Below are 22,877 nucleotides of genomic sequence, written 5' to 3'. Positions count from 1 at the left end.
ACCTTCCATTAGACCACAGTGGGGCTGCAGAGATTCTCAAAAGCTTTTATATAAAGATTGTCTAAATTGAGTCACACAATAAATCTGGGAAATAACAACATATCCACATTTGGCAGATGGGAAAACGGAGGCCCTGAATGACTAAACACATAGAACTAGTGGCATCTTTGAGACCAGCACCCTGACCTTTCACCCCAAGTTCTTCTTCCCACCCCAGGCTCCCTCTCTAGATCCGGAGGATGGTCCAATAACACGTAGCATCTGCCTTCCCTGGTGCCCCCACCGCCCCTCGTTCGGGACACGCCTGTGAGCGTTCTTCAGCCTAATTGAATAATGGAACCACACTGATCCTTTCTTCCGAGGTCCAGGGGCACTGTTTCCTCTCCATCCCAGTTCAGCTTGGGAATGTTGACTTTGGAAAACAGCACCAAAAGCACTCTGGCTGCAATTTCCAAATCAGAAACAGCCTCCAAATCCTCACTGAGCAGAGAGTAAGAAATCTCAGAAGGAAGAGCAGTCTGTTTAGGCTGTGAGAGCCTAGAACCTCTTCTCTGCATGGAGCCTCCAGGGACGTATGAGGTCATTGCCTTCAGCTCACATCCACAAATGGGTACCTTCTGTGTGTTCTGGGATTTAGAGATGAATAAAATAAGTCTTAGCTCCTAATCATTCCTCGTCCAACAGGAGGAGATTCGCACAGATGATCAGCTGGACCACGAGGCAGAAGGACATGGGTACCATACAATGGGGCCCAGAAGAAGGAAGCTCAGGTCCAGGTAGGCTCCCTGGGGGAGTGGGGTCTGACCCAGGTCTTAGAGGATGAGAAGGACATCGTAGGCAGAGAAAGGCAGGGAGAACAGAGATCCAAGAAAATGTCAGTGTTTGAGGACATGTGACCTTGGGGTGGCTATTCCTTCCTGGTGCTCTCCAAGGTCTTGCTGACCAAACCTTCTCAGCAACAATAGTATCTCCATAACTCTCTGAGATGCTTCATCTCCATGCCCAGTCTCATTAGATCCTTATGAGCACCCCCAGAAGGTAGGCAAAGCAGGTGTGGAGACACACCCAGAAACCACTCTGATCTCAGGGTGAGGCTTCCCCTCCAGACAAGCTGGGCCCTCGGTGAGAGGAGCAGGGCAGACGTGGACGCTCCAGGGGCTGAGAGGAAACCTCAGAAGACCGGGCCTGCTGCTGAGTTGCTTGTCCAGGGCCACAGAGTTGCAGCAGGATAACACCCCTGCATCCAGGTCGGCCTGACTCAAGGCCCTGCTCATGTCTCCAGCAGGAAGGTGAGAGGGTCATATTATTTCCACGGCAGAAACCAAAGAACCATACTAACTGCCGAAAGAGAGGCGAGAGTACATGCATCAGCTGTGATACCCTCCAGCCTCACCATGAGAAAGCCCGGGCTGGGCCAGCCGTCACACAAATCGTCTTTCTTTCCAGGGCACTCGGACTCTCCACCTGCCTGGTGTCTTCCCCAAGCCCGTGGCCACATCAGTCCACACTCTTTGAGTGTGTGCTCTTGTGCACGTGCACACACCAACCTCCAGCGCTAGAAGAGCGGGTGTTTATATTCTTTATTGTCCTCACAGGCATTTCTGTTGAAGTTACATTCTTCTAAACTTTTATTGCAAGTGAAAGAAATGCCTAAATGTGTAGTGTGGAGTTGCTGACATGCTAAGGATATGCGAGAGGCATTAAGGGCTCTGTTAGGATTTGGTGACAGCTGCCAAGAATCTTTTCTAGAATCCTAAATGAGATAAGCACGAAGCAATGAAGACAACATAAAACCCCTGGCGCTGAGCAGGGACAGGTGTTTCCCCTGCCGCAGTTAGTGACCCCCGGGGGAGCCTGCTGCGGACTGGGAACACGTGCAGCCCAGGGCTCAGGGGGCCAGGGAGCCTCAGGGTGACTCCCTCCTCCGTGCCCCTTCTTACCTACCCGCATTTTCCTGGCTGACAGCCCTGCCTGGAAATCATCTCTCTGGAGCGTTCATCTCCTGGAATCCCTGCCAGCCCCTGAGTCTCCCAGGCTCAGCCAGACCCTCTGAAGGGAGACTGCCTAAACCTCCCCCCTCCACACTGCGCACCCTGCCTCCTACTGTGCTCGTCCTCTGCGTGATCCTGGAGTGCTTGGTGAGGGGGGCTTTCCCCAGCTTCCTGGTGGAGTGCATGCTGCTCCTTCAGGCAAAGATTCCACTGGGCTCTTATTAGCTACACCCTGGAGATATCTCAGTGAGCAAGCAGGCACCTACCGCCTCGAACTGTTGTTTACTTTCAAACTAGTCCTCCTTTTCCTCCAAAGTACTCTATTTGGAAACCTGCAAGCAACATCGTATTAAGGACACATGCCACCCTGTGACTGCCCCAGTGGAGTCCCTCAAGGGGGCAGAGTCAGCCTCAGAAAAGCTGTGAGGAGCACAGAGCTTAGGGCACTCAGCGTGGTGGTGCTTCTCTCTCTCCTCCCCGGCCTCACCCACACCCATCTCCTGGCCTTCTCCTACAGCTGGAGGACTCAGGTGGAGGGGGGCGAGGAGGGCCTTGGAGCAGGCTCCACCTGCTAACCACCTACTGTTTGCCATGTAGAGGGTCCTGAAATCTGACAGAAAAGGAGTAAGGAGAGACATGGCCTCAGTTACTCCAGGGACACCAGACGGTCATTTCTTCAAATCTTATCCCGGAAGCCCCACACCGGAGGTCTAGCCTCAGAGATCAAGTCCATCAACAGGAAGCATGAGAACAATTCCACAAACAGGTGACTGAAAGACGCCTAGCTACTCGCAGCATAGCAGTATAGTTTCACCATCTCCCTTTCTCCAAGCCTGGGCCCAGGTTATACCCAAGGCCACCACAGCACGCATTGGCTCTTCTGTGGGCATGTGACAGGAAGTAAGTGGAGGGGGCATATCTAAACACACACAGCTGCCTGCTCTCTGCCTGGATAGGACAATGTAACTCTGCGTGTCCATGTACCCCCCATCTCTAGGCCCGGGCAGGTGATAGAGAAGTAGCTTCCCCTGAAGGGTCAGAGAGTTGAGGGGCAAAGCCTGAGGTGGGGCCTAGGTGGGGTGGCTTGGAGAGAACCTCCGATGAGCTTCTGCAGGGTCCCCTACAGGACTACATAAAGGCTGCGAGGCCCCAAATCCCCCCACCAGAATTAACTGGACTACACTCTGTGCTGTGAGCCCATGCATGAGGGACTCTTCGGAGCAGAGAAGTCCTTCTATTTTTATTTATTTATTTTTAAGTAGGCTCCATGCTAGGCAATGGAGCCCCAATGCGGGGCTTGAACTCACGACCCTGAGATCAAGACGTGAGCTGAGATCAAGAGCTGGACACTTAACCAACTGAGCCACCCAGGCGCTCTGAGAAGTCCTTCTTCCCTTGACTCTGCCAGGGCTGGGCTCCTAGAGCTTCACAGGGAAAGTGCTCTCACAGCGGTCAAGGGCAGCCTCCTGGGAATAAGTATAAGGCCATCCAAGGGTCTGATGTGAAGACAGCACATGAACTTATGTGAGTTCTAATGAGTTTTTGTTCTTTTCTGAAACAGAGTGCATATGGCTCAATAGCCTGGGGACATTTTTCTAATTTTTTTTTTTTTTTTTTTACCTTAAGTTAAAAGGTTTGGGGCTTTGTGGGCCACACTGCATTCCTATGGCTAATGAGAACCACAGACGGGTATTTATCAGTTTGTGTCGAAACCTCCCATGGACTATTTTGTTCTTTCGCACCCCCCTACAGTACCTGGGAGGGATTTCTGCCCACAGTGCTTTTGAGTGAATGGTGCTCCCCAACCGTGGTTCAACTGTAGCAGCAGGGTTGAGGTTAGCTACTGGGAAGAAGCAGCTAGAACTCAGAGCTGTGCCCCTTCCCCCTATCAGAGGCCCCCAGGTAGCTGTTCAATGGGGAAGATGTGCAGGCCACCTTGGGCTGAGAGTAGGACATGAAACAGAGTGACTCGGCTCCCTTTAGATCAAGAAAATGCCTTCTTGTTTGTTGTTGTTGTTTTGATTTGGTTTTTTTCTCATCCTCCTTGAAGGAAAATGGAAAAGAGAATGGAAAGCGAAATAAAACACAAAAAACAATGTTCTCTTAAGCTTGAGAATGGCCAAAGCCTTTGATTCTTCAACTGCAAGTTTACAGAATGGTTCTGTTTGAGTAGCTTCTCCATCTATTTGCAGGGCCAGTAACAATTAATAGCTTTCTGGGATTGTTCACCATCACAGGACCCTTGACGCTAATCCCCTCCAGTTCCTGGATGCCAGCAGGGAGGGTCTCAACTCTGGGGTTTCAGACACCATGCTCCAGGGAGCTGCCGCCCGCACAGCCTCAACCTCCACACCAAACGGCCCCGAGATGGGTGGGAGACGCTCTGTATGTGACATTCGAGGCAGAGGAAACCTAAGTTTGAAGCCGGTCAGAGTCCACCCCCTTGGCCAGAACTGGGCATCAGATTCACTAGGGGTCCTTTCCAAGAGGTGCAAGTCCAAGGCCCCAACCCCAGAGGTTCCTTTGGAACCCAAGATCTGGACCCAAGGCCTCTGTATATGGCAAAAGCAGCTCTGTGATTGTGGTGCGTCTCCAGAGTCCCCATACACAGCTGAACAGTACACAGCAGCCCCTCGGACCCAACAATTAGAACCACTAGGTTCAACCCAGTAATGGTCAGCTTCTACACAGAAACATATTGGTACAGGATGAAGAAGGCTGGCAGGGTGACCCTTTGCCAGCAGGGGAAGTTCTTGTCATTTTGATCCTGGGGAGGTGGGAGGGGGGAGTGTCGGGCCATATCACCCAGGAGCAGCTCAAAATATTGACCTGTGGCCTATCAGTCAGTCAGCAGGGCCCTGACTACCCCCAGAGGGTATGGGCTCTTGAACTCTTTAGAGGAAAACTAGAAATGATTTTCTTGGTTTAAAAAAAAAAATGCAAGCCTCAAAACACAATCTGTCAAAATTTAGGGGAAAAAGTCAAAAAACCTTTTTGGCTTGTTCCCAATAGCCAGCCCAAAGTCTCCAACCAAGCAGACTAGTATGGTAGTTAAAGGCACCATGCTGCGGCCAGACGGCTGGGTTCAAATCCCAGCACAGCCACTTACTGGGTGATCCCGCACAAGTTACTACTCTTTCCGTCTGAGACTCGATTTCCCCATCTATAAAATGGGGATCAAAATAGTACGACCTCGTAGGGTTGTTGTAAAGATTATGAGAGAATATGTAGAGAGTGCTGAGAACAGGGCCTGGCCCTGTGGACTGGGGAAAAGTTTATTATTGTTATTACTGGTGCCATGTTCTCCCAGCTGCTGCCAGTCATTCCTGGGCACCAAGCCCTGAAAAGTCAGGATCTGAGGAGCCATCGCAGAGCTCCTGAGGGCAGCAGCAAAATGAAGACTCTCCCCTCTTCTAGTCCGTTGGAGATTTGGGTCTTAGAGGCAGCCTGGGTTAGAAAGTATTTAGATGGGCCGGTTGAGTTACCTGCGACACATTCACATGATGGAAGTGATGTGACCATTACAAATAATGAGTATATACAAATACACGTGGAAAGATATGTGACATAGTGCTGAGTGAAATAAACAGGTAACAGAACAGAATGGCCCCATCTTTGTTAAAAGTATAGACGCGCAGCAGATATGAATCATACTCCACAAGTTTAGATATGCAAGAGGTATCACATGTCATTATTTTATTTAAATCAACTCAAATCTGACTCCAAGTTTTACCCTGCTGGGCTGGCAGGAAATTCATTCTCAGGCATTCCTGGGGTTTCTTCTCCCACCCAGTGACACAGGAGAATCCAGCATGCTAACTTGGTGCCCAGAAAATAGGAGGCCAGCCTCCAGCCTCGTGTCTCTTGTGGCTGCAACATCCTCATGGTCAAGCCCATGGCCACTTGCAGGTATGTGGCTATTCACAGAAGGGGAGGTGTGTGTTGGGGGGATGCTCTTCAGCAAGCCTGGGAGTACAGGTGCCTTCAACTTGTTCTCTAGGGGCAGTCATTTTCCTACAAGTGTCCTATGCCCTCTGCAGGTGCTACCAGGACAGGGTCTCTGCAACTTGAGGCCTATCAGCCTCTGTCCCTGATCAGGGATGTGCTCTGTCTTGTTCTCCCTCCCAATGCCCCATGCTCACCTGCCATAATACCTACACTTTAGGGAGCTTGGGTTTTCCTGAGAGCCAGAAGGAGGGACAGCTTCTGCTTCTTCCTCCCCTCAAGCTCCTCAGGCTAAGATTGCATGGGCTTAGACTAGAGGAGGAAAGGAGCCAGGGAGAACCCACACCGATTAACAGCACAGTAAATGACTTGACCACATGTATATATGTGTGTGCCTAGGGACCAGGCTGGCCAGTGTGTGCCCAAATGTAGTTCCCTCTGGCGGGCAGGGGAGATTGCGGGTGACTTGAATGCTCTCCTAATTTTTCTGTACCTACTACAATAAATATGAATCACTGGTATTAAAAATCGCCAAGTTTGACAGAAGCATTTGGATTCATTTAGAGGCCTGGATGACAAGTTTCTGAAACAGGAGGAAGCTAAAAGCAGGGGCAATGGAACAGGCCCTGCGGGCAAAATGAGTTTCTTCTGAGTGATTTCACCTCCAGTGCATGCTCGGAGGATTAAGTCCTTCGTGTCCACGTAGAAATAGCTATATGGTGGAAAGAGGCACACTCAGAGCTCTGGGGAGAGAAGTCAAGAGCTGGGCGAGCTTCTCCCTGCTCCACCACCCCCTTTACCAGGAACCAGCTTTGCCGAGAGCATGGCCTGGGTGGTGCCAGCTATTACCAGCAGTTGGGGCGGGGGGGGGGGGACCAGTGTGCGCATGCAAATTTTCCCAGCCGCCTCTTTCCCTGAGTCCCTGTTCAGTGCATCCTTCCCTGAGCTGCAGCAGCACCTCCAGATGCATCCATCTGTTTCACTGCCTCCCCCACTCCACAGGCCTTCACTGGGCCACAGAACAAAGAAGAGGAGCAAGAGGGGATGGGTGTCTCTCCTCCCGGTTCTGTGGATCGCCGGGTACCTGGCTTATTTGTTTTCGTGGGCTGGCCAGCTGTGAGCTGCTTGGCTTAAGGTTACAGGATTAAGACTGTTTTCCTTTCAGGGTTTGGTTCAGGGGTGAGACAAAGGATCCCAAGCTGAGGACAGCCAGGGCCTGGCTTCTAGGCTCTCATTTCTCACTGCTGCTGGGGATTCCAGCTCCCCTAAGTGTCAAGGATGCTTCCTTTCAGGGAGGGGCAGCTCCCTGGACAGGGGCAGCTGGTGTCACCCCTGTCCCAGGGCCTAAAACTGTCCCATAGCTCCTGCGGGAAAAGCCTCAGGGGCTAGGTCAAACACAGGAAATAGGCAGGCCAAGAGTTCCTCTCTCAGCCTCAGGGCTCCCAGGACTGTCGAAGGCTGCTTCTTCCCTCCCGCTCCCAGCAGATTCCAGCATTCCCCAGACAATATGTGGGGTCCTCGAAGATTCTTTGATCTTCAGACCCTCAGATCCACTAGAGTGCCATTCCATAAATATTGTTCTACCACCCCTGTCACCAGCCCTCCAGAGTAACAATGTCTATGCTTTTCATTCTGGCTTTGATAACAATGGCTAACTTCTTTTTTTAATGGAGTTCCTATGTCTGGGCTTTTTCCCCTAACTTGATTGGAAGTTCTTTTAGTGTAGATGCCATGTTCCCACAGGACAAAGCATAGGATAAAAAAGGACCAGGCACTCAAAACACACTCATTGAATGGTTAACCAGGATGGATAGGTGGATAGGTAGATAGACAGACAGGTGGATGGATGGCAGACATCCTTCATGGAGGTCTTCCCACACAGGAACAGTTTTTCTGTGCATTCATCCAACAAATATTTACTATTCACTTACTATACATGCTAGCCATTGTTCTAGGCCCTTGGGACTCATCAGGGAACAAAAATACAAAAAGAGTCTACCTTCATAGAACTTATATTCTTAACAGGAAGAGACCTACAAACAAGAAACATTAAAAAATAAGTAATTTCAGGGTATGTCAGAAAGTGATAACTACTATGGAAAATAAATAAGTGCAACAGGGTAAGGAGGGTTGGGATTTGAGTGCAGGTAGGTTGTAGGGTATATGGAAGTCAGAGTATTTCTCATCGAAATGGTGACGTCTGGGCAAAGGTTTGAGGGAGGTGGGGGAGTAGGTCATGTGGCTCTTTGGGAACAGACAGTGTAGTTTGTACAGTGGAGGATGCTTGGCATGTTTGAGGAACTGCCATGTGGTCAGTGGGATGGAATGGCTTACATAAGAGGAAGGTAGTATGAGATAAGTTCAGAGAGGTAGAGTTGAGATGGGTTGGCAGATCCTGTAGAGCCTTAGGGAAATGGGGGCCATTGAAAGGTTTTGAGAAGAGAAATGACACAATCTGATTTAAATTTTAAAGGACTCCCTCTAGCTGCCATTTTGAGAACATACTGCAGAGGGACAAAGGTGGAAGCAATTAGGAGGCGAGAATCCAGGTGAGAAACTAGAGAGGCTCCAAGCAGGATGGTAGCCATGGAGGTTGCAAGCCTAAACAATTGGAATAATGGAGTTTCCATCAAAATGGAGATGGCTGTGGGTGGAGAAGGTTTATGGGGTATCAGTGGGCATGGGGGCAGATCAGGAGAGAATATTGAGTTGTGATATCTTCTCTATAACATCCACGTAGAGATATGGATTTAAATTTGGGCATCATCAGTGAGATTCAATATGAAAGCCATGATATCAAGTGAGATCACCAAAAGAATTAATGTAGATAAAGAAGGGAAGGGAACCAAGGACTGAACCCCTGGGGTATATCAACCCTAAAAGATCAAGGAGATGAGGAGGAACCAGCAAAGGAGACCAAGAAGGAGCAAACTACAAGGCAGGAGGAAAACAATGACAGTATGCTGTTCTGAAAGTCAAGTGAAGGACATGTATCAAGGAGGAAAAAGTGGTCAACTTGCATTAAGCTGAGACTTGACCATTGGGCCCCACAATATGAAGGTTGGTAAGAACAGTCTGTTGAGTACTGGGGACAAAAGAGTGATTGGAGTGGGTTTAAGAGAAAAAGGGAGGAATCCACACATTTATGGTCAACTGATCTTTGACAAGGATGCCAAGAACACACAAGGGGGAAATGACAGTCTCTTCAATAGTTGGTGCTTGGAATACTGGATATCGACATGCAGAAGGATGAAACTGGATCCTTATCTCATACCATATAGAACAATTAACTCAAAATAAAGACTTAAATGTTTTGGGCCTGGAGTTACAGGTAGTCTGTGTAAGACTATTTCTTAAGGTTTAGGGTAACTAACTACTTCCTCTGTCCTAAAATATTTTTTGGAGCATTTTATTCTTTTCTGAAATTACGAGTATTCCTGAGTAAATACTGTTCTGTTAGAAGATGTTCATTAAAACTTTATGTATATGATCTCCAAAAAAATGTATAATGTATAAATGTAAGAAAAAACCTTTTTTAAATAAAGACTTAAATGTAAGACTCGAAACTGTAAAACTACTAGAACGGGAAAACTAGGAGAAGAGCTCCTTGGCATTGATCTTGGCACCAATGTTTTGGATCTGACACCAATGTCACAGGCAACAAAAGCAGAAATAGATAAGTGCAACTACATCAAACATAATATGTTTCTGTACAACAAAAGAACCAATCAACAGAGTGAAAGGTAACTTACAGAATAGGAGATAGGAGAAAATATCTGCAAACCATCTAGCTGACAAGGGTTAATGTCCAAAATGTATAAGGAACTCCTGCAACTCAACAGTTTTTTTTTTTTAAAGTGCTTTAAAATGGGCAAAGGACCTAAACAGACATTTCTAAAAAAAAAAAAAAAAATGCAAATGACCAACAGGAATCTGAAAAGGTGCTCAACATCACTCATCATCAGGAAAATGCAAATAAAAATCACAAATGAGATGTCACCTCAAACCTGTTAGAATGGCCATCATCAAAAAGACAAAATATAACAAGTGTTGTTGAGGATGTGGAGAAAAATAAACTTTTGTCCACAGTTGGTGGGAATGTAAATTGGTAGAGCCAATACAAAAATCATTATGAAGTTTCCTCTAAAAATTAAAAGTAGAGCTACCATATGATCCAGCAATCCCACTTCTGGGTGTATATCCAAAGGAAATGAAATCGGTGTCTTGAAGAGATATTTGCACTCACATGTTTATTACAACATTATTCATAATAGTCAACATATGGGAAGACCTAAATGTCTATCAAAGAATGAATGGATAAAGAAAATGGTATATATCAATATATATGTATATTTCTCTATATATGTATCTCTCTCTACACACTCACAAACATGTACAATGTAATATTATGCAGCCTTAAAAAGAAGGAAATCCTCCCATTTGTGACAACATGGATGAACCTGGAGGACAGTATGCTAAGTGAAATAAGCCAGACACAGAAAGACGAATACTGCATGATCTCATTTATATGTGGAATCTAAAATAGTCAAACACATATAAGCTGTGAGTAGTATATGGTGGTTGCCAGGGACAGGGGCAGGGGAAGGGGAAATGAGATGTTCGTCCAAGACTACAAAATGTCAGTTATACAAGATGAATACATGAATGTGTTGTGGAGATCTAACGTATAGTATGGGGATAATAACTAACAGTATTAGATTGTATACTTGAAGTTTGCTAAGAGGATAGATCTTAAATCTCAACACACACACACACACACACACACACACACATACTCACACACAGGGAGGTGATGAATAAGTTACTGAACTTGATTGCGGTGATCTTTTCACAATGTATACCTATATGAAAACATCAAGTTGTACACCTTAAATAGAAACACATTTTATATCTCAATTAAGTTGTTTACTCAAGCAAGATTTGGAGGAAACGAATTGGAGATAGAGAGTTTAGAAAACTTTCTGGAGAAGTTTTGCTGGAAATTCAGAGGAAATGAAAAGTTTCAGGAGAAGTGGGTTCAAGAGAGGGGCTTTTTAAAATGGTTGAAATAATCAAATTCCTGTATGCATGGAAAGGATTCAGGAGAGAATGAACAATTGTAGATGGAGGAGAGAAGTGGGCAATATGGCGGGAGCAATGTCCTTGCATAGGTGACAGGGGTGAGATCTGGTGCACAGGGGGAGAGGTTGCTCTAGAGAGGGGCACAGGAAGTGATCAAGTTACAGCCAAGGAAATGGAGGGCCTGGGAGCAGATCTAGGTGGGGGTTGGGGGAGATGTGCTGGCAGAGTCTGTTGAGTTCTCTTCTGATTCCTTCAACTTTGTGGTAAAGAGGGAAACAAAGTTACACTGGAAAAGGCATTCAGGGGCTGGAGAGAGAAGAGACAATCACCTAGGGGAATGGGGGAGTAGACAGAGAATGGTGACCTGGCAGCAACTGAGGCCTCCTTTGAAACTGTGGGAGTGGATTTAAAGTGCGATCTGTCAGTATGGATGTATTTTTTCCCCAGACAGGCATGGAGTAAATGGGGAAGACTTGGATTTAACCTTGGTGGTGGTTTTGCCAAGATAGTACAATGAAACAAAAGGGGCAAGGGGGTTATTATAATGATTGACCATGGAATTTAAGTTGCATTCTAGAAAGAATGGCTTCCATTTTAGTACATGGGAATGTGTGAGGTCTTCTACTTTGCCAAGAGTGAGCTGTGGATGGAAAAAGTCTGAGACTCACTGTCCCAGAGCCATCATTAACTTAGTGACTCCCTGAGGATTTAATGGAGGTGAGCTGCCTCCCAAACTTGCCCTCATACTCAGCATTCCCGTAGGTGTGAGATAGCACAGGGCTTGGCAGTGGAACAGAGAGGCGAGGGTCCATCCTATTTGGACGAGATTTTCTCTTAGGCTATCTGTGGGGCACTCCAGTTGCCCCAAAGACACAACCCTCCCTGCCTCATCAGCAAGTCTTGCTTCACTGGGAGCGGCCTTAGCAGTCACCTCTGACCTCAGCCAGGTCTCAGCTTCTCCAACTGGACCGAAGTAGCTCCGCTATGCAGCTGCTTGTCCCTGTTCTCCTGCCTCCCTTCTCAAGGCTCACCTCTCCCTGCCCCATTTGTTAGTCCCAGGAGAGCAGCTCCATCTCAAGTGATGTCCTCTGAATTCCCAGGAATTTCTGAGGCCCTGCTCCAGCCTTATATGACCAAGTCCTCAGCTGTTCTGCCTCAGTCAACCCCCCACACTTCCCTTCCCACTCTACCCAACCAGCCCCATCAAACATACAGGCTGGACCTCAGCATCCCCACCCCAGCAGCCAGCCTCATTCCCATATACTCAGTCCCAGAGTTCATTGGCTCAGCCTCACTTCCCCACTGGCAGATGGTCAGTCTCTAGGCCTGTTTCTAGAATCATGATGGCAATCATAACAGCAGCATTAACTGCCACAGTACAACTACTGAGAAGGTTTGCTTACTGCTATGTTCACATTCCCAGAAGCCAGCGCAGAGCCTCACATTTGGTAGGTACCCAGGAAATATCTGAGGAACAAAGGGATAAATAAGTCCCATCTACCAAGTACTTATAAAGTCTTGGGGATGACACTGTCTTTTTTCACATGTTATCTAAGTTTTATCTTCCCAACAACCTCCTTCAATGCAGGACATGACAGTGTCCTAATTTATGGACAAGGAAAATTAAGGTGCTAAGGAGTCACATAGCTAATAAATGGCAGAAGCAGAATTAGAACCCAGTTCTGTCTTTTAAACCCATTACCTTATACAGATCCAGGCCAGTGAGTCCCCAAGGTCACCTTGTCACCCCAAGGGCAGAATAAGAGGATACAATTGAGAGCACCCAGGCCAGAACCCCTGGCAGTCAAGTCACATTTCATGATGTATGGAATAAGAATGGTAGGGCCCAGGTTCCCAGAAATGCCTTGGGCTCCCCACCCCCAGCTTTGGGAAGCCAAGCTGCAATTATGGTCCAGCCCACAGCCCCCTCAAGTAGCTCTGCCCAGGGGTGCCAGATGACCATCCAGAGCTCTGGCCAAGGACCCCAGAAATTCCTCCTACTGGTGACCACCTTTAGTCCCTTCCCTCCCATTGTGCAGGCTGGGTCAGTATCTTGGATATGAGGTAGGATTTAGTAATTTGGCAGTCTAGATGCTGGAAATGGAAGCAAAGACTACTAGTTGTTCCCAAACATTTTCTCTCTTGCTCTATAATAGAACTCCCAAGTGCTAGACAGGTATATGACTGCCTAGCTTGTTAGGACTATAGGATAGCACCAGAATTTTTTCCAGATCAGTGATTCTTTCTTTCTTTCTTTCTTTTTAAGATTTCCTTTCTTTCTTTCTTTATTTGAGAGAGAGAGAGAACACATTTGAGTGGGGGAAGGGGCAGAAGGAAAAGGAGAGAGAATCTCAAGGAGACTCTGTGCTAAGCATGGAACCCGACTCTGGGCTGGATCTCATGACCCTGAGATCATGGCTTGAGCTGAAACCAAGAGTTGGACACTTAACAGACTGAGCCACCCAGGCATCCCTGGATCAGTGATTCTTAGCCAGGGATGGTCCTAACCTCCCCATCCCAAGACACTTCTGGTTGTCACAACTGGGGAATTCCACTGGCAGAGGCTCGGGATGCTGCTAAACATCCTACAATGCTCAAAACAGCCCTCCACAAAAAAGAATTATCTAGCCCAAAGTGTGAACAGTGTCAAGGTTGAGAAATTCTATTCTATATCATGCCCTTAAAGGCAATGTCCATGCCCTCCTCTGGTACTTTCCTCCTTTCCTCCAGGCTCCAAGTTGAGCAAAACTGAAGCAATGTTCTTGGACCTAGGAACAGAAGCCAGATGCTTGAGGGTGGGAGAACAGCAGTTCTGGACTGCCTGCCTCCGCTATTACCATGAAAAAGAAATAACCTTCTCTCTTGTCTAAGCCATTGTATTTGGGGGTGCTTTTATTATAGCAGCTGAGCCTAACTGATGCAATGGATTTTAAGAACAGCACCTGGACCCCTGAAATGGCTCACACTGTGACCAAGCACCAGCTCCTGCCCTTCGGGTCACACTCCCAGACCACCATCTGGTGCTTGTCCAAGATGGCCTCTAAGTCCAGGTTAAACAGGATCCCAACTTTGTGTAATTCCATGTAATTCCTTTTCTCCTATTCCCTCTCCCTCTTCTTGTTTCTTTCTATAACACCTTGAGGCAGGCGGAATAATGCCTCCCAAACACGTCTCTGTCCTAATCTTGGGAACCTGTGAATGTTGTTGCATGGCAAGGGGGGAGTTCAGGTCACTAATCAGCTGGCTTTAAGGACGGGATCCTGGATTATCCAGGTGAGCCCAGTGTCATCACACTGGTCCTTAGAAGTGAAGAGGGAGGCGACGGAGGCAGTGTCAAAGTGACACAGGGTGAGAAAGACTCCGATGTCCATAGCTGCCTTTGACGATGAAAGGGGGACCACAAGCCAAGGCATGTGGGCAGCCTCTAGAAGCTGGAAAGGCAAGGAAACAGATTCTCCCCTAGAGCCTTCAGAAGGGACACAGCCCTACTGACACTCGATTTTAGCCCAAGGAGACCCATTTAAGGACCTTCTAACCTCCAGAACTCTAAGATAGTAAATTTATGTTGTTTCAGGCACCACGTGGTAATCTGCTGAGCAGCCATACAAAACAAACATTCACCCTTTTTTCCCTTCTCCTTTTTCCCTCTGTCTCTCTTTCCAATTTAGCTTCTGGAGCTCTATTTATTCTCTATGAAAGTTTGACCCAGTGTGGAGCACAGACCAAGCCCCAGCCAGTCTGTGTCTGAGGCCTCGAAAGCTCCCACCAGCGGAACAGACCAAACCCCTGAGAGAAGAAATGGATCATGCTAACTGCAGCATGGGCTGGGTTCGGCAGTTCACGGATTCAGGACGAAGTCCCTTCCCGATTTGCTTTTGGAAACAACTGCACCCAAGATCCTGCCGTAAAGCAGCCCTGCCCTGCACTGCTCTTCGCAGAATCCAGGTTGTCACTAGATTGTCTGTGTTTCCAAAGGCGCATCTGCTCAGAGCCAAGGCGACCGCTAGGTGATAGCCATACTAACTGGAGGCGGAATTAGCCAACCCTCTAATTCCAAAGTGTTTAGCTTTGGAGCACAAAAAGTTAAACACCTTCTTGCAACACATTGTAAACATGTCAGTGTGTTTAACATGTTAACTGTCCTCTGGTACCCTGCCCACGTGTTTAGAAAAGAAACAGGTTATGATGTTTAACTAGTAAATGGATGTATGTGCTCATAGCAGCTAACACTTTTTAAACACTTGTGGATGCTTAAAATTATGATGTGTTTAAGATTTGAACACGTTTGCTTTTCTACACTCTTAATCCAATGAGTGGCTGGCTGCATTTTTTTTTTCTCCCCAAACAGAAAAGGTTTATCCACCTTGCAAAGGCCAGTCTGCAATGACAAGTTCTTAGAGCTGGCATTTTCTTTCATATACAGACCCCCTCATCAGGGGGAAAATGAAAACTAAGAGAGGGTAAATAACAGTCATTCTTCAGAGGATGTCTAGAGTCCTATTCTGGCAGGGAATCTAGACGTATTTCCAGGCATGGACAGAGAGGCTTTACCCATTTCACTATCTGGTTCTGAAAATGAAAACCAGAGGGGCTCCAGGTCCTGCCCAGGCCACACAGAGGTGTGTGGAGGAACTGACTTCTATACCGTCTGCCCAGAGCAGTAGCTGGAAAAAAGCATGAATTTCTCCCGTGCGTTCCAAGTGCGGGCTCACTGTGCATGATCATTGAGAGGGTTGCTGGGGGTGGCAGCCCGGCTGCTTTCCTCTGTCCCACTGGGACTTCTTTACCCTAGGCCTCCACTCACTCTTATCTGGTGTGCTGAATGGCCAAATGGGACTCTCTGGTCAATCTTGGAGTCAAGGGGAAAAGATTGCATTGTGACTTGGGGCTGTAGTTTCTGACCTGGTGCAAGCTCTTTAATTTCTCCGACTCTCAGCCTGTCTGCATGTGGATGGGGAACTGGCTCAACTCAGCTGGTGTTTATTGAGCTGGCACAGTGTAGAAGAACTCTACTAGGCTCCCTAGTGCCCGTAGAGGTGGAAACCACAAGGGGCTTGCCTTCCTTGCCCTCCAGGGGCTTGTAGTTTAGTGCACAAGGTAAGACTTCTACATAAATAACCTCAATATGAGGCACATTTGATAAAGCTTTGAGATAATTTGAAAGGTCTAGGGAATGCATAGAAGAACCCACTTCCACGTAACAGGTGGAAAAGGCCTTGTGGAGGAAAGGACATTTGGGCAACCCTTAGAATGGGTTGGACTTCAACAGGCCAAAAGGTGGGGGGAACAGGGGCAGTCTTCTTATCAGTGCAGTGACATTAAAGGCCCAGAGATGGAGAAGCCTGGGACGTGCTCATGGAGTGTCCAGGATCCAGCTTCGCTGCCATGTAATCTACAGAGGAGGAGATAAAACTAGAGAGGTAGATTGGAGTCATGGCGGGGATGCCTGGGTGGCTCAGCCAGTTAAGTGTCTGCCTTCGGCTCAGGTCGTGATCCCAGGGTCCTGGGATCGAGTCCTGCATCAGGCTCCTTGCTCAGTGGGGAGCCTGCTTCTCCCTCTCCCTCTGCCTCTCCTCCTGCTTGTATTCTCTCACTCTCTCTCTCTCTCAAATAAATACATCTTTAAAAAAGATTGGAGCCATAGCAAGAGGCCTTGAAACATCACTCAGGAGTCTGGAATAAACTCATAAGGTGGCAGGGAGCTGTTGAAGGGCTGGGAGCAGGGCAGCGCCAATGAGAGCTCCCTGGAGGGTGTGAAGCCAGCTGCCAGGCTGGGGCAGGATGATGGGCTGGGAGGCAGCTGTAATTACTCAGGAGAGCAGGCAGATGGCAGTGAGAAAGGCAGGGAGCAGAGGAGGAGGCAGAGACCAGAGGCCAATCAAAGACAGAAGCAGCAGGATTCAGGAGCTGATCGGATGTGTGGTCAGAAAGAGGGCCGCTCAACAAGGGTGTCAAGGTTCCGAGCCCGGACAGTCAGGAACACAGTGCTGCAATGAATAAAAACAGAGAATGCAGGAGGAAGGGGAGTGGGTGGGAGCTGGCCTTCTGCAGAGCACCGCGGTTCCTCTGCAGGTTTTTGAACCAGGTGGCTTCTTGGGAGAGCTATTTAAGATGTTCAAAGTTTAGATAATAAAACAAACCACTCATTTTCTGAGAACAGCACTACTGCATGCGTGATTCAGTTTCAGAATTTCAGCGGATTAGGGCTGCCAGCTTGAGGCACCTGTCTGCGGGCTCGTCTCTGGACTGGTCAGGAGGCCTGGAATTTACACCATGCAACTTGCATGATGTACTTATGAGCACATAAGCACTTATGAGCTGCAGGGTCAGAAGAGTAGAGCTGTTTTCTCATGCCTCTTGCATGCACTGCACGGCTTACGGTATCTGTGAATCCTCAGTTCCCATCGCCTTGTTGGCAGCAGGAAGTCTACACTTTCCAAGCCCCTTAGAGCCAGGCAGAGCCAGGTGCTGGCCGCAGGCAATGGGCTATGAGAGGAAGGTACTCCCAGCCCGAGGCAGGGAGACGCCCATGCAAGGTTTTCCCTCTCTCTTCTTCTGCCTCATCAATGAAGGAGGCCATATGGTTTGGAATTAGGCCTTCCTGGACCCCTGAGCTGCTCTGTGGAAGACATGTCATCAGGACTGGTGGGATCGAGAAAGAAACCTGTGGGTTAAACACCGGTATCTGAAGATCATGTATGGGAAAGTGACCTAGACCACATTTTTCATTTATTTCAATGACATTTTAGCTCCTATAATAGACTGGTGGCTGTATTCATTTCCTATTGCTGCTGTAACAAGTTACCACAAACTTGGTGGCAAATTTATTCTCTTATCGTTCTGGAGGTCAGAAGTCCCAAAGCAGTCTCACTAGGTTGAAATCAATGTGTTGGCAGGACTCACTCCTTCTAAACTCTTCCTTGCCTTTTTAAGCTTCTAGAGGCTGCCTGCATTCCTTGGCTCATGGCCCCCTTGTCTGTCCTCAGAGTCAACAGTGCAGCGTCTTCAAATCTCCCTTTCTCTCTTTTGAACTCTGCTTCTGTTGTCACAGCTCCTTCTATAACTCTGACCCTCCTGTCTCCCCCTAACTAGGACCTCTGTGATTACACTGGCCCAGCCAGATAATCCAGGATAACTCCTATCTCAAAATTCTTAACCAACTCACATCTGCAGAATCCCTTTTACCATGTAACAACAATCACAGGATCAGGGGAGTCCATCCTGGACATCTTTGGAGGGCTTTGACAGTGACCCATACATTATCCGGCTGATCCTCAATTTCAGTCTGGTGGGATGTGGCCCACAGACAGATAGTCTTCCCTAAGTAATATTTCCTCCATATCACCTGTAGCCATGCATCTTTCCTTTCGAAACACACACAGTTCCACATACGGGAATTGATTACGGGGCAATGATCCAAATGAAGACAAGCTTTATGCACAAAGATACTTATGAAGCATACAGATTTTGTTATAAAAGAGTTGGAAACACTTAAACATGCAGTAATAGGGGAAGGTGCCAAAAAATTCTAGAATACTTGTGTTTGAATATTATGCAGCAATTATAAATGTTTATGACAAATCTTGATCATTTTGAAGCTCTTTATAATGTTTAAAGCAAGTTGTACACTTAGACAATCTCAGTTCTGAGAAAAAACATGTAGAGAAGGAAATTCTGGAAGTGTATACATCAAAACGTCAACAGTGTGGGTTTTTTTTTTTTCCCTGGAGGTCACGTCTGACTTTTATTTTCTTCTTTACATCTTTTCTTTTTTTTTTTTTAATTCCTACCAAGAACAAGGACTACTTTTGTCATCAGAAATCTGTTGGTGATGACAGCAGGTCATCAGACTGGAAAGAGCAATCCGGTAGTTGTGGAGATGAGTATTAATGAGGAAAGGTGCCGCATAGTTTTTTTTCAAGTAAGCACTAGAGGATTTGTGGCTGGATGATTCCTGCTTCCGTGTGTGCTCAGACCCTAGGGTATCTCTTCTTTCTGGGTATTTGCCTTCAGAGAGCAGCTGGGATTTCTGCAGATGGTACAAGGACCCACAGGACCATCCTGAACAATGGAGTACAGAGTTGGAGATGTCACACTGATGGTCACCCATAGGCTTCAGCAAGGAGATGATCAGAGGAAAATCTTCAGTGTGAATATGCAAAGGTATACCATCTTCCAGGGTGGCCAGAGCCAAAACACTCAAGCAACAGCTCTTCGGCACAGGGGCAGTGCTGGCCTCAGACTTCATCATCCCCAAGATGAAAGTGAGCATCAGCCCGTGTGGTAGAGGGCATGGGAAAATGGGCACATTCAAAGACAGCCAGAGGAAGTGTAAACTAGTAAAAAACCACACTAGGAGGAGGTAGGCAGTCCGTATCAGGTTGTAAAAATGTCTGTGTCCTGCAGCCTGGTATTTCCATGCGAAGGAATTTATCCTAAGATAGAAAAAATAATCTAAGTGTCCAACTTTATGAGCTCTGCATAGTGGGATATTATACAGCCATTAAAAATCATGCTTGAGAAGAATACTTAAGACAAAGAGATGATATTCATAATAAAATACTAAGCTTAAAAAGTAGAATATAAAACAGTAAATATAGCATAATGTAGTTTCTTAGCAGATAAATATATAAACAAGTAAACATATAAATAGATGTTCCTAGAAAAAAGCCTGACTTGTATCAAAATCATATAATGTGATAGAGTAACAGGTTATTTTCAGGGTTGGAGGGAGGTTGGTATGGAGTGATATTTATCTCGGTTTTTCAAGTTTTGTGCATTAAGTGCATATTACCCTTAATATATACTTATACATAAGGCTTTTGCTTCCAAAATCATCATCCCAAAGTTGATTCTATGGATGGAACCCCTGTTCTACTCCCTAGAAGGGACTCCCTTGCCCACTGTCCTTCGTGGCCACAGCTGTGTGGTCACTGGAGAATATGGATTCTCAGAGGGTTATTCAGGCTCTTCAGGCTCCTTCCCACAAGTACAGGAGCAGGTCCCCAGGGATTATTTTAAGGCTTGAACAAAACTTTTCAAAGACAGGATTATGGTTCCTTTGGTAAAATGATTTCTTCAAATGCTTTTGAAATATTTTCGCTTCTGGTAATTCCACGTGCAAGAAACTACTACGAAAGCTCTTGCCTATTCAAAATTTCTAAGCCGACTTGCTGTTCTTTTGCTTACAGATTGCTGGGCCCTGCCAAGTGCTCACCTAGAGCACCAGGCTCCCACCGCTGTATGGCAGAACATCTCCTGCCAAATCTATGGATTCTCGAATGCCACTTAGCTTCTACTTCCGTTTGAGGTGCAGAAGCAGCTGGCTGTTTTTTTCTAAAGTAGGTTCCACGCCCAGCATGGAGCCCAACGTGGGGCCTGAACCCATGACCCCGAGATCAAAACCCCAGCTGAGATCAAGAGTCAGGAGCTCAACCAACTGAGCCAACTGGGCACCCAAGAAGCAGCTGGCTTTTTAATGATTCTGATACCCACTTCCAATGTGTTTCAGGGGTTTTCTGCATATCCAGGGAATTCTCTGCCACCAGCTTAGGTGTCCTGCAATTCTGCTCAATCTGACACTGTCTACCGGGAGATAGCACTAGATTCCACAAGCCGAGGGCTCGGTCCCACAACACTGCCCCCCAGTTCAGATGCCAACTGCAAGCCCAGGTCATCCCACGTGCTTGTGACCGACTGGCTGGAAATCAGAGGTTCCCATCATCCCTCCTTGGGTTCATTTAATTTGCTAGAGTGGCTTTATGGAACTTGAGAAACCAGTTTACTCTCTAGTTCACCAGTTTATTACAAAGGATGGCAAAAGATACAAATCATAGCCAGATGAAGAGACACAGAGCAAGGTATGGGGAGAGGGCACGGAAGCTCCTCTAAGCACACCAGTCTCCCTGAGTCTCCCTGTGTTCACCAACCTGGAACCTCTTCTGACTGTCCTTTCTGGGGTTGGGTGAAAGCATCATTACTTGGGCACAATTGATTAAATCATCGGTCACTGGCCATGGATTCACTGCTAGCCCCTCACCTCTCCCCAGTGGTGAGACTGTAAATTTAACCCTCGTGGAATCCCTTGGTTGGTTCCTCTTGGGTGACCTAGGGCATTCCCAAAGTCACCTTATTAACATAACAAAAAACACACATTACCTTTTTCGGGACTTAGGAAATTTCAAGGGTTTCAGGAGCTCTGTGCCAGGAACTATGATTTCTCATCATAAATCACAATATCACACTTTTTCAACCCGGCCAGCCTCCAAATTACTGAACTCCGGTCAATTTAGATTTCAGGCTGCAGGCAGCAGAGGGGCACCTTAGAAAGCCACATTCCTTACCCTCTGTTCTTGGAGACCAGTTAAGCTAGCCTGATTTCCCCTCACTCTCACGAGATTTAGTAAAAGCAACAAGATACAACCTGACACGCACAACAGTCTGACCCCTTCTCACCCTTTTCCCTATGGCTACAGCCTTAGGCAGGATATATTCTCCCCTCTTAAGTCAGGCAAAGTTTGAGCAAGTGTTTTGCCACATACAACAAGGGTCGCTCAGCAGTATCTGAGTCCTCACAGACCGGTACCTCAACCTCTTTTGGTGACAAGGCAGGGTCTGAAGCAGAGCCTGCACATCCCAGTGAATGCTGGCCTGGCTAGGTGACTACTTTGAAGAAAACAAGCCTTACCTTCCTGTGTACATTCTATAGACTTAGTTTTCTAAAAAGCCAGCCTGTTCAATGTTCCTAGAGAGAGATTTTCTCCACATTTAAATGCCTTTGTCAACAATTAGCAAAAAGCAAATGTGGGCTTAGCTGCATGAATTGTGTCATGTATTAAGCTGTTTGCACACAGGTCCCTCAGTTCCTTGTTATATGCCAGCGAAATGTCTAGCACTGATTTGATGGTGGGTACAAAAAGCTCAACACTCAGGATAAAGTAGAAAAATGTCCCCTAGCTCCCCATTTTCTAGTGTCTGACCAGAATGATGGTGTTTTTCCCCTATGGCCCCAAACAGGACATGGCAGTCAGTCTTGGTCACCTTGTTGGGTAGTGTGTGTGTGTGTGTGTGTGTGTGTGTCGGATCTGGACCCACTTGCCCTCCTTCACACCAGCCTCCCCTCACAGGTGCTGCCCTCTCACACTTCAACAAGCTGCAGGGAAGAGTTTGCTTGTCCAAGACAAACAAGCTTTGTAAGGCGGCAGGAGCCAATCCTCATGACCTAAAATTCCCTTAGCACTGTCATCTCCCTGGTCCGAGCTGGTCCCTCCCAAAAGACCAAGCGGTGGGATGGGTGAGGAGGAGGCACAGTGAGCAAGCCACCTGTGAGGTGTGATCTGAACAGGGACACCAAAATGCTCCCAGCACCACGCCTCTCTGCCCTTGCACACTCCATAGTCTCCTGTTAAGGTTTCTGTTTCTTTGGACGAATTGGTTTCCTCTTTTAAGTACCTGTGCCCAGGCGGGAGAGCTGCTTGTGGTCCGGGGGCAGGCTGCAGTGAAGCCCCCAGCCCCTGACCCATCCTCCTCTCTCCTCCAGCCTCGTTCCCTACCCACCCCGTTGCCCAGTTCCTATGTGTGTGGTCTCCATTTCAGCTCCTCTTTCTGGCTACAACTTCCAGATAATGGCTGTCCCTACTCAGCCCAATCCCTGGGACATCATCTGTTGACCACCCTCGAAGAGTTAACCCATCTATCACCAAACACCTCCGAAGGGTTGAGTGAACAGCTGCTTCCCAAGAGGAAGGGAGCAGGGTACTAGAAAACTCTGGGCGTGGAGGATGATGCCAGAGGTGAACTCTGCCTCACACCGCGCTCATACCTCCAAGGGCTGCCATGATGCCTGACCAGGTTCCCTTG

This window comes from Callorhinus ursinus, unplaced genomic scaffold (assembly GCF_003265705.2).
Source record: "Callorhinus ursinus isolate GAN/ISIS: 27379988/994484 unplaced genomic scaffold, GSC_fseal_2.0 scaffold10, whole genome shotgun sequence".
Lineage (NCBI taxonomy): Eukaryota > Metazoa > Chordata > Mammalia > Carnivora > Otariidae > Callorhinus > Callorhinus ursinus.
This window is presented reverse-complemented; position numbering follows the sequence as displayed.